Here is a 10,722-nt window from a genome sequence, read left to right as displayed (position 1 = left end):
CTAGTTGTCCACAGTTAGATGTACAGAAATAAATCGATAAATATTATCTTGAATCAATCCACGACCCAGTGTATACGTATCTCAGTATTGATCACAACTCAAACTATATATATTTTGGAATCAACCTCAACCCTGTATAGCTAACTCCAACATTCACATATAGAGTGTCTATGGTTGTTCCGAAATATATATAGATGTGTCGACATGATAGGTCGAAACATTGTATACGTGTCTATGGTATCTCAAGATTACATAATATACAATACAAGTTGATTAAGTTATGGTTGGAATAGATTTGTTACCAATTTTCACGTAGCTAAAATGAGAAAAATTATCCAATCTTGTTTTACCCATAACTTCTTCATTTTAAATCCGTTTTGAGTGAATCAAATTGCTATGATTTCATATTGAACTCTATTTTATGAATCTAAACAGAAAAAGTATAGGTTTATAGTTGGAAAAATAAGTTACAAGTCGTTTTTGTAAAGGTAGTCATTTCAGTCGAAAGAACGACGTCTAGATGACCATTTTAGAAAACATACTTCCACTTTGACTTTAACCATAATTTTTGGATATAGTTTCATGTTCATAATAAAAATCATTTTCTCAGAATAACAACTTTTAAATCAAAGTTTATCATAGTTTTTAATTAACTAACCCAAAACAGCCCGCGGTGTTACTACGACGGCGTAAATCCGGTTTTACGGTGTTTTTCGTGTTTCCAGGTTTTAAATCATTAAGTTAGCATATCATATAGATATAGAACATGTGTTTAGTTGATTTTAAAAGTCAAGTTAGAAGGATTAACTTTTGTTTGCGAACAAGTTTAGAATTAACTAAACTATGTTCTAGTGATTACAAGTTTAAACCTTCGAATAAGATAGCTTTATATGTATGAATCGAATGATGTTATGAACATCATTACTACCTTAATTTCCTTGGATAAACCTACTGGAAAAGAGAAAAATGGATCTAGCTTCAATGGATCCTTGGATGGCTCGAAGTTCTTGAAGCAGAATCATGACACGAAAACAAGTTCAAGTAAGATCATCACTTGAAATAAGATTGTTATAGTTATAGAAATTGAACCAAAGTTTGAATATGATTATTACCTTGTATTAGAATGATAACCTACTGTAAGAAACAAAGATTTCTTGAGGTTGGATGATCACCTTACAAGATTGGAAGTGAGCTAGCAAACTTGAAAGTATTCTTGATTTTATGAAACTAGAACTTTTGGAATTTATGAAGAACACTTAGAACTTGAAGATAGAACTTGAGAGAGATCAATTAGATGAAGAAAATTGAAGAATGAAAGTGTTTGTAGGTGTTTTTGGTCGTTGGTGTATGGATTAGATATAAAGGATATGTAATTTTGTTTTCATGTAAATAAGTCATGAATGATTACTCATATTTTTGTAATTTTATGAGATATTTCATGCTAGTTGCCAAATGATGGTTCCCACATGTGTTAGGTGACTCACATGGGCTGCTAAGAGCTGATCATTGGAGTGTATATACCAATAGTACATACATCTAAAAGCTGTGTATTGTACGAGTACGAATACGGGTGCATACGAGTAGAATTGTTGATGAAACTGAACGAGGATGTAATTGTAAGCATTTTTGTTAAGTAGAAGTATTTTGATAAGTGTATTTAAGTCTTTCAAAAGTGTATAAATACATATTAAAACACTACATGTATATACATTTTAACTGAGTCGTTAAGTCATCGTTAGTCGTTACATGTAAGTGTTGTTTTGAAACCTTTAGGTTAACGATCTTGTTAAATGTTGTTAACCCAATGTTTATAATATCAAATGAGATTTTAAATTATTATATTATCATGATATTATCATGTATGAATATCTCTTAATATGATATATATACATTAAATGTCTTTACAACGATAATCGTTACATATATGTCTCGTTTAAAAATCATTAAGTTAGTAGTCTTGTTTTTACATATGTAGTTCATTGTTAATATACTTAATGATATGTTTACTTATCATAGTATCATGTTAACTATATATATATCCATATATATGTCATCATATAGTTTTTACAAGTTTTAACGTTCGTGAATCACCGGTCAACTTGGGTGGTCAATTGTCTATATGAAACATATTTCAATTAATCAAGTCTTAACAAGTTTGATTGCTTAACATGTTGGAAACATTTAATCATGTAAATATCAATCTCAATTAATATATATAAACATGGAAAAGTTCGGGTCACTACAATATCGACCCATGTATATATATTATTTGGAACAACCATAGACACTCTATATGCAGTAATATTGGAGTTAGCTATACAGGGTTGAGGTTGATTCCAAAAATATATATACTTTGAGTTGTGATCTAGCCTGAGACGTGTATACACTGGATCGTGGATTGATTTAAGATAATATATATATCGATTTATTTCTGTACATCTAACTGTGGACAACTAGTTGTAGGATACTAACGAGGACAGCTGACTTAATACACTCAAATCTTTAAAACATAATAAAAATGGTTGTAATTATATTTTGATCATACTTTGATATATATGTACATATTTGTATAGGTTCGTGAATCAATCCGTGGCCAAGTCTTATTTTCGAGGAAGGAAATATCTGTGAAAGTGAGTTATAGTCCCACTTTTAAAATCTAATATTTTTGGGATGAGAATACATGCAGCTTTTATAAATGATTTACAAAATAGACACAAGTACGTGAAACTACATTCTATGGTTGAATTATCGAAATCGAATATGCCCCTTTTTATTAAGTCTGGTAATCTAAGAATTAGGGAACAGACACCCTAATTGACGCGAATCCTAAAGATATATCTATTGGGCCTAACAAACCCCATCCAAAGTACCAGATGCTTTAGTACTTCGAAATTTATATCATATCCGAAGGGTGTCCCGGAATGATGGGGATATTCTTATATATGCATCTTGTTAATGTCGGTTATCAGGTGTTCACCATATGAATGATTTTTATCTCTATGTATGGGATGTGTATTGAAATATGAAATCTTGTGGTCTATTGTTACTATTTGATATATATAGGTTAAACCTATAACTCACCAACATTTTTGTTGACGTTTAAAGCATGTTTATTCTCAGGTGAATACTAAGAGCTTCCGCTGTTGCATACTAAAATAAGGACAAGATTTGGAGTCCATGTTTGTATGATATTGTGTAAAAACTGCATTCAAGAAACATATGTCGATGTAATATGTTTCTATTGTAAACCATTATGTAATGGTCGTGTGTAAACAATATATTTTAGATTATCATTATTTGATAATCTACGTAATGTTTTTAAAACCTTTATTGATAAAATAAAGGTTATGGTTGTTTTAAAAATGAATGCAGTCTTTGAAAAACGTCTCATATAGAGGTCAAAATCTAGCAACGAAATCAATTAATATGGAACGTTTATAATCAATATGAACGGGACATTTCAGTTGGTATCAGAGTGTTGGTCTTAGAGAACCAGAAAATTTACATTAGTGTGTCTTATCGAGTTTGTTAGGATGCATTAGTGAGTCTGGACTTCGACCGTGTTTTCTTTAGCAATGATTGCTTAACATTTTTGTTGGAAACTATATATTATTAACATGTAAATATTATGTGATATATTAATCTCTTAACATGTTTGATATTGTGTGATAGATGTCTACCTCTAGCACAAATCTCATTGACTCACCTAATAATAACGAAGAGTCAAATATATATTGGCAAGATTTACAAGTTCCCGAAGAACCGGAAGAAGAGGAAACGGAACCGGAAGAAGAGGAACGGAAGAAGAGGAACCAGAAGAAGAGGAACCGGAAGAAGAAGAGGTTCCAGAGGGGGGAATAGTAGGAACCACCGAAAACCGGTCAAATAAAAGAAAATCATCAACCAATGGACCAAAGTTAATAATGGTCAATGGTGTTTCCACTAAGGAAGCAAAATATTGGGAAAATTACCAATTTTCTGATGAATCGGATCCTGATGAGGATTCCGATGATGTTATAGAAATTACCCCGACCCAATTTAATGAGGAAAAAGAAAATAATAAGGGAAAAGGCGTCAAAATAGAGAAATCTGATTCCGATCCCGATGAACTTTATATGTACCGTCAACACCTGTATTTTCAATATCGTGACAATAACCCGGGAACCTATAAACCACCAGGTTTTTCTAAACCAATGTGGAAAATGACGACTCGTATTAGAGGAACATCATATAACCCTAGAAGATGTAACATCCCGCCTTTTTCCGTTTACTTTTCCGTTTAATTATTTAAAGTCTGTTATATGTTTATAACATCTCCCGTTAATATGCATTTTAAATTATCTCGTTAGGTAATTCACGCACCCGAATGGAACTAGAGGGACCAAACTTGCCCAAGTGCCAAACATTTGACTAGGTCAAATGGTCAACACTCCATCTCCTCCACCCATTATTTTCCATTTTCATTTTCACTTTTCATTTAATACTTTCAACTTTTCTCTCAATCTTCATCTTCAAGAATCATTATCTAAATTCGTTCAAGCAAGCTTCAATCAAAACAAATTACATATTTGGAATCCTTGCTACTTCCTCTTCGATTCCATACCAATTTCATTACATTTGGGTAACTTTCTAAAATCACTAGATTTTGTGTTCTTTATATTTTTAAGTTATAAAGTTGTTAATTAGTGTCTATGGCTCAAGTCTAACATGATTATATGATTTATATGCTCGATTTCGTTATTTGAAGTAACTAGCTCGAGTATGAACTTTGGTGTGTTTGATTTGGTGATTTGGTTGTTTGAATGTTGTTAAATGTTATAAATGCATGTATTAAATGTGTTCCTAGTATCACTAGCTTCAATTTGATGTGTAGGTTGCTTGAGAAAACTCCATAAACTTGATTAGTGAATTTGGTGAGTTTGAGTTAGGGTTTGATAAACTTGAAATGAATATTTGATGCATTGAATGCCATAAATTGTTGTTGGTAAGTAGTTAGTTATATTGTATGCTCGATTACCTACGAAACGGCGTGTCATATGTATGCATTTAATTCCCAAATCATATTTTGTGCATTTATGAACTTGAGCATTAATTGAGCATTTAATGTTGGAAAGTCGGTTTTGCAAATAATGTTTTCGGTTGGTGAAATGTGTATAGTTGTTTTCCTTGTCAAAAGAGCTTTCCAACGATATAAGGTGCGAGTCATAAGTTGTAACATCCTGTTTTGTTCAGTACTTGGGACGCCGTCCAAACCATTGGGACGCCGTCCAAGTTCAAAAGAGGGGACGCCGTCCAGATTTCGGGACGCCGTCCAGAAGCACTGACGGGCCAGTTTGGGTTTTTAGATATTTTTAAAGGGCATTTTGGTATTTTCACTCTTGGAACGAATTGAAGGCCTCTAGATCAGTTTTGGTGGAGCCATTACTCTACTTACACCAACCTTATCTTCTTCACTTCATTATAGAGAGAGAGTGATTCCTAGAGTGAGAGAGCTCAAGCAAAGGAGGAAGAAGCTATTTTTGGGTCTTACCTCGCGTTGTAAAGTTGTTCATCTAGTCACTAGCTTCGTGGTGTTAGTGGTGGTAAGTCCTAATCTCCATTTTCTTATTTGATTAGTGTTAAATGGTTAGGGTTTGGGTTAGGGTTGAACATAAATACCCATTTGGGTCATAAATGCCTAGTTAGGTTAGTTGGTGGAAAGTCCAACTTGTTATGTGTATTAATTGAGAATTAATTGTGTTAGGTGACTCGCTTTGAAGTTACAAGTTATTATTTGGAAATCTTGCCAAGACATCAAAGGTGAGTGGAATATTTTTGTATGTATATATATGATTTATGTGCCCGTGTTAATGGTGCCACTTAGCCATTTTGGGGACCATAGTTGTGGGACATAGCCTTTTTGTCCAATTGATAATTATGCACATAGCCGTGTTTATGCATAGGGTGGTGAGTAATAGCCGTGTTTTACTCCCACGTGGTTGTCCGTATTAATTGTTGCCCATAGCCGCGTTTGTGCACATGATTGTGAGTAATAGCCGTGTTTTACTCACTCATTGATCAAGTGATGCCATAGCCGTTTTTGGAACACTTGGGGGTGATGCCATAGCCGTTTTGGAAACACCTCGGGGGTTAGCATACCATAGCCGTGTTTGGGAGCTAACGGTTGTTATGAACATCGATGACTTGTTTCGCGAAGTCATTCCCTTGCGAAGAATTTGTTAATCCATGGGTTATAGTTTGTTGATGGTAGCATTTAATTATTACTATGATTATTTATGTTAATGAGGTTGCTAGTTGTACGTTTGATGATACTAGCCTTGTTAAGAGTTGTTATGCGATTGTATGAGTTATATGGTATCGTGGATGCGAGTAGGTAAGTTTTATATGCATGTATATATCTATTCTACTCACTAAGCGTTAGCTTACCCTCTCGTTGTTTACCTTTTTAGGATCCGGCTTGGATAAGGGCAAAGGTATTCGCTTGGACTAGTGGCTCTCGGGGGTTTTAGCATTTTGGAAAGTTCGGCCAAGATTTGGGTAGTTTAACCCCAAACACCATGCTCTAGATGTCGTTTGGTATTTAAACTTTTGTGGTCGAAACTTATATTTTTGAACGAAATTGTAAAACGGGTCGTTGTGGGCTCGGTGATGTAAACTTGGTTTTTATTGTGGAAATCTCTTAGTTTTACTTATATTGATGTGTTGTGATAATTGGTTTCGTTGAAAAGTGTCGGGAGTCGGGTTTTTCGCACACGAGTAAAGGCAAACTGATCAGTAGGTTTTAGTTTATTGGGACGCCGTCCCAAATCCTTGGACGCCGTCCCAGTTTTAAGTGCTGGACGCCGTCCTGATTTCTGGACGCCGTCCAGATGGGCAGTCACAGAATTTTTTTTTTTTTTGTGTCGTGTTTTTGTTATAATGAGGGTTGGGACGTTACAAGTGGTATCAGAGCATGGTCTAAGGGATTTAAGTGACTTGAGATAGGCGCCTAGACTTAGACTTTTGTGTTGTTGAATTATATGCGGGACTTGTAGGATTACGGGTCGGTGCGGGGGTTTGATTAGTTTTTATGCATAGGTGGATTAACCATGCTATATTATGACGTTACTAATCGTGTATTAATTTTTTGGACATCGAGCGAGATGGTTGTGATACGTTTGAGCGTGGCACGGCATGTGAGCGTAATAGTGAGTCGCGACCACTATTACAGTTGCAAGTCAAGTCAAGCAATGACGTGTGACAAGTATTGAGCTAGATGTGGTGTGTGTGCGGTCATATGCATAGGTATATATGTGTATAAATTCGTTGGTGATGCCTAATCCGTTTTTAATCTTTAGAATGAAGACGAGAAACGAAACGGATACAAATGGCGATGGTGGTCCTTCTCATACGGAGGAAGCGGACGAAATGACCACTAAGATAGAGGCCGCTCTAGAAAACTATGTTTCGGTATTCTCTCGGAAGGTTAAGTAAATTCTTGAAGAGTCGGTTTCGAAACAAATTGTCGATATGATTCAAGAACGGATGACTAATGCCATTAAAGAAGAAGTTGAAAGGAGGTTTCCTAGACCTCAAGATGCGGGCGAATTGGGGTTTAGCTATGAGAACTTCTTAGCAACTAAGGCTCCTCACTTTCACGGGGATCCCGACCCCATGAAGAGTGCGGCTTGGATTTCCGATATTGAAGGTTGTTTTCACACGACCGAGTGCCCTCCCGAAAAGAAAACAAGGCTTGCTACTAGTTTGTTAAGGGGTCATGCTAAAGATTGGCTCGATGGCAAGATTGATATGGTGGGTGATGCGGCTTTTGTAGGATTATCTTGGGCGGATTTCAAGAATGAGTTTTTCCTTGAGTATCGTACGCAAGTGGATCTTTCCAAATTGCGCAACGAGTTAAGGAACATGCGTCAAGGGTCTTTGGACCTAAACACTCTCAAAACCAATTTTCTCGCCAAGGAGCGTTTTTGCCCCGAGTATGTGGGGAATGATCAATTATTAATGGAAGACTTTCATGCGACCCTTAGAGATGATTTGAAGGGTAAGATTAGTATTGGTCATGTTGAAACTTTTGCTAAGCTTTTGGCGGTGGCGAAAGGGTTTGAAGCGCAAGCTCCGGTTCTGGTTTCGATGGTTAGTTATGGGTCGAGTAAGAGAAAATTTGGGGCATCTAATTACTCCAACAAGAAAAGCAAGGGTGTGGCCGAATGCGTCGGAAGTGTGAAGAAGGGTGGTTCGAATACTTTTACGCCTACTTGTTATAGTTGTGGGAAGCCGGGTCACTACGCCCGTGATTGTTTGGATAAGTTGGTCACGTGCTTTAATTGTCAAAAGACGGGGCACCGGAAGGCGGAATGTCCCGAATTATCAAATGACCAAGTGAAGAAGCTAGAAAGGGCGGCGGGTACGGCTAGAGCAAGAAACTACTTGATGACTGTAACAACCCAAACCAACCCGCGAACAAACCACGTGAAAATACAAAATAAAATAAAAAATTGCTGCACAGTGAACTGGCGCGGTGCGCCAGTATGGCCGCGCGGCGCGCCAGTATGGCCGCGCGGAGCGCCATTCGGGTCTATCCGGAAAGTCTCAAAATGCAAAAAAGATTGACTAGTTCCAGACACTTTTAGACGAAACGCTTTTTACCATACATCCAAATATGTAAAACTAACTTGTTTCAAATATAAAATCAATGATTTACAGGCGGGGCCCACATCGGCCGTTTTACGAGTTTAATACAATTTACGAGTTTCGACCACCAAAAAGTTTAAGTTCCAAACTACACAATGAGCATGGCGTTTGGGATTAAACTACCCAACTATCGGTCAAACTCCAAGAGCTACTAAAGCCAAAAGCGTCCCCTAGCATCAAGCGGGATCTCTAGTCCAAAACGATGCCCTTACCCTTGTCCAAAACCGAACCTATAAAATGGTAAATAACGAGAGGGTAAGCAAAGCTTAGTGAATGCAATAATTATACGAATACATATATAATTATACCTACTTGCATACACTTACACACCAAACCACAAACACGCTAGCATACACACTTAGCTTACCGTCACAATAACGAGCTATAAATCACCAATACTACAAGCTAGCATAATAACCGCATATGAATATAACTCGAATAATATAATACGCTTACAACACAAATAACCATGGTTAACCAATAGTACAAGGGAACGACGCTCGCGAAAACGCCATCGGTGTTCATAACATCCGTTAGGGCACTTAACACCACGCACCACTAACCCCTAGGGTGGCACCTTAACACCTCGGCACATCACCCTGAGTGGCATCTTAACATCTCGATGCATCACTCATTATTTTTATGGAGTGGTGTCTTAACACCTCGACACTACACTCCTAGGTGGCATCTTAACACCTCGATGCTACACCCGAGTGGCATCTTAACACCTCGATGCTACACTCTTCACGTGAAACGTGGTGTCTTAACACCTCGACACTACACATTTCACGCTACAACAAATAGATACATTATATACCTACACATATAATTATTCCACTCACCTCAAAGTCTTGTGAAAAGATACCCGAGCTTGCAAGACCTCAAAGTAACGTACCTATCATATTATACACATCATCAAACGCAAACTCAAGTCGGTCAACCAAACCCTTTCACCATTCTAAGCCATTTTGACCCAATGGTGCAATTTCAACCCATTTGCACCCTTAACCCTAAATTGGGTCAACACACACCAAAACCCTAATCATTCGTCAAGATGGGTTTAAAACACATTTAGGTCACAAGGCTAACTCGTTTTCATAATTGCTAGGCCACTTAGGTCATTAAAGACTCATTTGACCCATTTCAAGGTCAACACACCCATTTGGGTCATCCATACCCAATAACACCCATTTACATATTATTAAAGTGTTCTAGCACTAACTAACTAAATTTAAGACTCAAAAGTTCAATTAACACATTCAAACCCTAGGTTAGTCATCAATGAGCCTTCATAACCCATATTCACCCAAAATCCCCAAAATACTAACAAAATGGGTCTTTGGTTCATCACTAGCCCAAACCCTAACCCTTAAAGCAATTAAAGTAAGAAATTGGGTTTTATAACTTACCAACACAATCACCACGTAGCTAACGACTAGATGAACGACTTTATAACTTGCACCGAGACCCGATTCAACCTCTTTTACCCTTTAATGGAGCTTTCTCTCTCAAGGATTGCACTCTCTCTCTAGAGTTTAATTGGAGAAGATGAGGTTGTTGTGGAAGTAGTAAATGAGCTCCCCAAAACTGATCTAGGGTATTAAATTCGGCCCCAAGTGAAATTACACAATCGCCCTCAAAATATCTATTTTAAAAAGAAGAAAGGAATCTGTCGCAGACAAATGGCGCGGCGCCACCTAGCCGCGCGGGGCGCGACCTCCCAGTTCAGCATCTTTTGTCTTTTTAATTATGTGCAACAAAAACCCCAAACTTGAGTAACTCATATACACATATGTACACTACGAATATTCGGGTCTTACAACTCTCCCCCACTTATTCGGATTGCGTCCTCGCAATCCAAGCCGCATGACACGAGGGAAGATAAACTAACACGAACTCTTCGGGCTCCCAAGTGAACTCGGAACCTTTACTTCGTCGCCATTGAACCTTAAAGGTCCTCACCTCTTTATTCCTCAACATTTTCACCTTCTCGTCAAGGATAGCAATCGGTTCTTCGACATATTCTAACTTGTT

Source organism: Rutidosis leptorrhynchoides, chromosome 3 (genome assembly GCF_046630445.1).
Source record: "Rutidosis leptorrhynchoides isolate AG116_Rl617_1_P2 chromosome 3, CSIRO_AGI_Rlap_v1, whole genome shotgun sequence".
NCBI classification, from domain to species: Eukaryota; Viridiplantae; Streptophyta; class Magnoliopsida; order Asterales; family Asteraceae; genus Rutidosis; species Rutidosis leptorrhynchoides.
This window is presented reverse-complemented; position numbering follows the sequence as displayed.